The sequence below is a fragment of the Schistocerca serialis genome, chromosome 7 (assembly GCF_023864345.2).
Source record: "Schistocerca serialis cubense isolate TAMUIC-IGC-003099 chromosome 7, iqSchSeri2.2, whole genome shotgun sequence".
NCBI lineage: Eukaryota > Metazoa > Arthropoda > Insecta > Orthoptera > Acrididae > Schistocerca > Schistocerca serialis.
Window position 1 is genome coordinate 299,823,753 of NC_064644.1, and position 6,567 is coordinate 299,830,319.

At 46.1% G+C, this 6,567-nt stretch overlaps 1 pseudogene; it reads right to left on the minus strand.

The window, feature by feature from the left end:
• Positions 1-6,103: 6,103 nt before the first annotated feature.
• Positions 6,104-6,221, minus strand: LOC126413403 (5S ribosomal RNA; annotated as a pseudogene).
• Between the last annotated feature and the right edge of the window lie 346 nt (positions 6,222-6,567).

Sequence of the window (6,567 nt, forward strand, 5' to 3'; positions counted from 1 at the left end):
GGATCATTTAGTACTTGCGAAAGCGTTACGGAGATGATAGGTAAACTCCAGTGGAAGACTCTACAAGAGAGGCGCTCAGTAGCTCGGTACGGGCTTTTGCTGAAGTTTCGAGAACATACCTTCACTGAGGAGTAAAAAAAAAAAAAAATGGTTCAAATGGCTCTGAGCACTATGGGACTTAACAGCTGTCGTCATCAGTCCCCTAGAACTTAGAACTACTTAAACCTAACTAACCTAAGGACATAACACACATCCATGCCGAGGCAGGATACGAACCTGCGACCGTAGCAGTCGCGCGGTTCCGGACTGCGCGCCTAGAACCGCGAGACCACCGCGGCCGGCCCACCGAGGAGTCAAGCAGTATATTGCTCCCTCCTACGTATATCTCGCGAAGAGACCATGAGGATAAAATCAGAGAGATTAGAGCCTACACAGAGGCATACTAACAATCTTTCTTTCCACGAACAGTACGAGACTGGAATAGAAGGGAGAACCGATAGAAGTACTCAAAGTACCCTCCGCCACACACCGTCAGATTGCTTGCGGAGTATGGATGTAGATGTAGATGAGTAACTCATCTACGAAAGAAGTGGCTTACAAGGCGCTTGTTCGACCGATTCTTGAGTACTGTTCATCGGTCTGGGATACTTGCCAGGTAGGATAGGTAGCAGAAGTACAATAGATCCAACGAAGAGCGGCGAGTTTCGTCACGGGATCGTTTAGTCGGCGCTAGAGCGTACAAAGATGTTCAACAAACTCCGGTGGCAGACGCTACAAGAGAGGCCTTGTGCGTCACAGAGTGGTTTACTTTTGAAATTTCGAGAGAGTACTTTCCGGAAGAGTCGGACAACGTATTACTTCCTCCCACATACATCTCGCGAAATGACCACGATGAAAAAAATTCAAGAAATTAGAGCTAATGCAGAGACTTACCGACAATCATTCTTCCCACGCGCTATTCGCGAATGAACAGTGGAAGTGGGGTCGGTTAGTGGTACCAGAAGCATACTCAGCCACATGCCGCTAGGTGGCTTGCGGATTACTGATGTTCCTCGATGTATTTTTCCATGGAACTCTACTTCGCAGTCGCTTCAGATTATACCCCTGATCGTTCATTATTACTGCTGGTGCAATGCGCCCTGTAAGGGGTAAAGATCCGCATCGCAGGACTCATCGCTTTGAGCAACATGTACATATAAAATAAACGCGACTAGACTGGAAAGTTTACATTCCCAATTTTAACTCAATAAAGGATGGTTATGGTAGTCTCGTCTTCCTTATACACTGATCGTCGCAAAAGTTCCGAGCCTAATTTTATTCCTGTTGTATAAGCGGCGCCAACGCAGTATCTACGGTGGGAGCTGGAACTAACAACTATAAACAACAGATGTGCTTTTGACCGGTCAGTTGTGAGCAGGCAGTATTAAGCAGTGGACGTGCGGCCGTACTGTGTCCACTTCGTTGGGTCACAAATCACAATGGAGCAACGAGCAGTGATTCGATTTCCCGTTTTACTCGATAAGGCGGCTACGGAGACGTTTGAATCCACGACAAAGGCTTGCGGCGATAATTGTTTAACTCCGGTACGAATTTTAAACGTATGAACGAAGGACAGGTGATGCTACAGGACAATGGGAGGTCAAGGCGTCCCACCTGAAGATCATTCAACGGAAACAATGGGAAAATTCGCGATCTTTTGAAAAACGTCCGTCATATCTCACGCAAAGCTGCCGCTGAGGAACTGAACATTTTTAAACCAAGTGTTCAAAAAATTCACCATTATGTTTTGAAAATGAAGTGTGTGCAATGTTTATCTCGAGAACCTAGCTAACGACGTGTGGACGCCTGCTCGTTTCGACTGAAATGAAAAACGCGGACAATTCTTTCTTGGAAAAATTCATAATGGATGACTACACTTGGTGTTATCAATACGAACCTACCACAAAACGACAAACTGCAGAATGAAATTAGAATTATATATATATATATATATTATATATATATCAACCGGGACAGGTGAAAATGTGTGCCCCGTCCGGGACTCGAAACCGGGATCTTCTGCTTGCGTGGCAGACGCTTTATCCATCTTTCTTTCTTTTTTTTAAATCTGTTTTGTTCGCTTTCGTTCGTTGCATCTGCTCGGAGCGGACGTCTGTTCCTGAGGATGTGTCCGAAAGAACAGACACCATATCCATGTAACTATAAAGTTCTGGCGATACCGGCCATGACCTCCTTCTGTGCGTATGCACACATTACCTGGACTCTTATGGGACTTGGTAAGAATGTATTCCACGAGTAATGAGTGTGTTGGGTAGGGACACTACGAATGTAGTATATGGCCATATAAGATGAGAATGTGAGTCTCGCGGGAGGCGTGCGCGAGATAATCCCTGCAGTCGCACTCTGTGCCCTCTGTGGCTCAGACGGATAGAGGGTCTGCCATGTAAGCAGGAGATCGAGGGTTCGAGGCCCGGTCGGGGTACACATTTTCACCTGTCCCCTTTGATATATATCAACGTCCGTCAGCAGCTGAAGGTATTAATATATAATTCTAATTTCGTTCTAGACGACTGCAGGTCGTCATGGTGTCTGACACCATATCCATATAAATGCAGAATAGGTCTCCGAGGGTTCGCCAAGACTGAAGGAGGTGTGAATGACAAAATCGTAAGCGAAGGTAATGCTCATCGCCTTTTTTGATGCCCGCGGCTTTAACGGCAAGGAATTTGTTCTCACTGGCTCCACTGTAACCCAGTATTCTTCGGATGTCATCGATCGGCTGTGCGAGAGGATTCAGAGGCTCAGTTCTCAGCAATGGAAGGGGCAGGATTTCATCTTCCTACACGCCAATGCGCCCACTTTCACGGCTGCAGCTGTAATGCAGTTTCTAGCGAAAAACAAGTGCCAGTTGTCAAATACGCTCTATATTCACAAGATCTCGCGCCGAGTGACTGGTTTTATTTCCAAAAATAAAAATTCACGGCACGAGTCAACACTTTGATGACATAACCGACATCCAGGCCCTTGTGACGCTCGAGGTGAACATCCCGAAGAAGGACTCTTCACTTGGTTGTATGAACGTGTTATTCATTGTACTCGAGAGGATGGACACTATTCAGATCACCTGGGGCATTAAAACCAGCATATTAACTTTTATCTATTTTTTATTAATCCAGTCCAGAAACATTTTGGACTGCAAGTACACGTAATGGACCTTATACCCAATCCCTTACCGCGCAAAAATAATCTTACCTAGAAAAAGTGCATGAGTCTCACAGTCACCATCAGAAATAGTGTCACAAACAGATTAATGTCCGCCGTAGGTAGTCGGTCTGTTTACGTGACTTCTTCAGTAACACACAGCTTTTCATTAGATTTGCGCACAAGTTTTGTCTAAGCTAATCACATTCGATGTAACTTTTTATGATTTTCCTTTGTTTTATGGAAACAAGTTAATGAGCGAAAATTTACCCACCTGTACCACGATGCAAGTTTCCTTGGAACAACTGCGGGATAAATTATAGTGGCAACATTTCATCCCGAGACTAGATGTGACAAAGTTACCAACATGGACACTTTGGTAGCGGTGTTATTGCGCACTCTGCATATGCCCATAGTCGAAGCTAAGGTGCCTCCTTGATAAACAGGTCATGTTATTAGTTCTATCTGCTAGTTTGACATTGTTTTCCTTCCGAGTATTTTTCTTAGACATAATACATCTTCTTCAGCCTCGGGACTAATCCAGAATATATAACTAACTGTGGACCATTATTTGAGGGAATCCAGCCTTTGAACCATTCTCTTAAACACATTTCAGTGAGCTGAAAGATAATTTCTTTTATCTAAACAAAAAGTCCACTTGTGAAAAGTAATCTCCATAGTTTCATATTTTGATCGTTATCTTTACTTTTACTGCCGGCCGCAGTGGCCGAGCGGTTCTAGGCGCTCAGTCCGGTCGCAGGTTCCAATCCTGCCTCGGGCATGGATGTGTGTGATGTCCTTAGGTTAGTTAGGTTTAAGTAGTTCTACGTTCTAGGGGACTGATGACCGCAGCTGTTGAGTCCCATAGTGCTCAGAGCTATTTGAACCATTTACTTTTACAGTTCCATCAAGAGCACTTAATTAACTACAAGCCTTTACTGAGCTTTCAGTGTAATATGATAAGCAATGCAACAAGGAATAAATGCCCAGAATAATCGGATAATCTGAGCAGATTAAAGTTAATTGACAAATAACATAACGTAACAGCAAAATGTTTGAGGTTTCGGGACAGAACCACTGGCAGTTGCCTCAGCTTATTTGGGCATCCGTCTATAGCCTGTTATATTATTAATTACACTACTGATAAATTGATGATAAAACCTACTGGCCGTTATCTAGAGCAATAGAAGTAAACCTTCGAATGACGGGCGAAGGGTCGAAAGTGTTTCTTTTAGGAAGGAACACGTACAGCGTTGTTGTTACCTAGTAAGATTCGCAACACTTCGAAAAACCTGGGAAAAATTGTAACACTAACAAGACAGAATGACAGAAATGTTGTTAGTTGTTCAAATTAACCCGAGCCTCTCCATAATTTGTCACACTACGAAGCATGTAACGAGCCGTCTTTGTTACGGCGGGACCATTGTATGAACTTCACCTCGTCACGCAGCTCACAATAACAATGGTGATGACGAATGGAAACTGAAATCACTTTCAGATCATACGCAACAAAGCCGCGAACTAACAATTGAAATCCCATTGACCTACTAATAGAGACTACCTGAAAGCTGCGTCCATTCTTCCAAGATGAAAAAAAAGAGCATCTGACAGCTCCTACTCGCGCTACCAGGTTTAAAGGCTACGTCAGTTATATTACTCAGAAATTATTGTTACACAACAAAGTAGAACGAATTTTATTCACAAAATAGTGTGAATCCGATGGCACTTACTTGATCAGTTTACGATGCCGACACCGATCACAAAGTAGGAACCGTGCAGTATAAAAACAGTTTTAGATAAAAATGAGCAGAAAACGTAGTGGGTAAACTTCTTTGAGTGACTGAAATGAGCTAAATCCTTGCGACCGTAGCTGCTGGAATCTCCACGCAGCTGCCGCCGTCCACAGCGGCTGGCTTTTCTCCAAGTAACGCGGATTTTCTTAAAAAGCGTTTCGCGTCGGCGCGATCCGCCGCTTACCAGTTCATCGGACCCCCCGCGTCCGTGTTCAGATACTCTTTCGCACTGCCCTCCGGACAACACTGACCATTGGAGATTTTGGTATTGTTGTGCGGAGACACTTCTCGTTTAGCATGCGGCGACCACAGCAAATACACAGTCCACCGGCGGAGAACAGGTTGCGGAGCGATACCGCGGCCTCCGCGCGAAGTGGGCAGCTAGCGGCTGGCAGCACAAACACCGACTCACCTGTGCGTCTCTTGGTCGCGCGCGTCCCAGCCCTTTCCAGGACTAGTCTACCCCGTGCAGTTCCCAGCTTTAAGTGAGACGCTCAGGTAAGCAGTGCACGGGTGGTGGGGACGGTAGTGGGGGGGCGTTCATGGGAGGGGGGGGGGGGGGGATGGTCGGCGCGCGCCGCAACTGTCCGTCGCGCGTTTCATGCCACTTTTCGCTTTATCTAAGCGAGTGCCGGCAACCACTTTGCGGCGATATCAGCGCGTCTTACCTCAGCGGCGACCTCGTATATCTCTTCTGTTGCCTTATTGACACACCGGCGCGGTGACTGTGGTCTTATGGTTGAGACAGTGGACGCTTATAACCCGCTCAAAAGTATCCGGACACCTATTAGTGGACATTAATTTAGCATCTGTTCACCCTTCGCCTTTATGACGGAATGAATTCTGCTGGGAACATGTTCAGTGAGGTGTTTGTATGTCTGTGGAGTTGCACCACCTCAAGTGTTGTTTTGCATTAACTCTTCCCGAACAGGCCATGAAGGCCCAACGGTACAGACCGGATGTCGTGTCATTCTCAGCCCATAGGCGCCACTGGATGCGTATATAGAGGGGCATGTGGTCAGCACACCGCCCCCCGACGTATGTCAGTTTCGGACACCGGAGTCGCTACATCTCTATCAAGTAGCTTCTCAGTTTGCCAAACAAGGGCATGCCAACAGCGCTCGACAGACCGGATGCTCACCCATCCAAGTCCTAGCCCAGCCCGACAGCGCTTAACTTCGGTGATCTGATGGGAACCGGTGTTACCACTGCGGCAAGGCCGTTGCCGTTGTTTAGCATTGACTACAAAAATATATGACTTCTGAGGAATTATTCGACCATAGTAGCCCATTCTTCCTTTATAGTCGAAACCAGAGAGAGCAGTGATGGAGTCTAGAGTCTGGAGCAAAGTCTACATTCTCACTCATCCCTAAGGTTTTGTGGCCGTGCGGTTCTAGGCGCGTCAGTCTGGAACCGCGTGACCGCTACGGTCGCAGGTTCGAATCCTGCCTCGGGCATGGATGTGTGTGATGTCCTTAGGTTAGTTAGGTTTAAGTAGTTCTAAGTTCTAGGGGTCTGATGACCACAGATGTTAAGTACCATAGTGCTCAGAGTCCTAAGGTGTTACATTTGT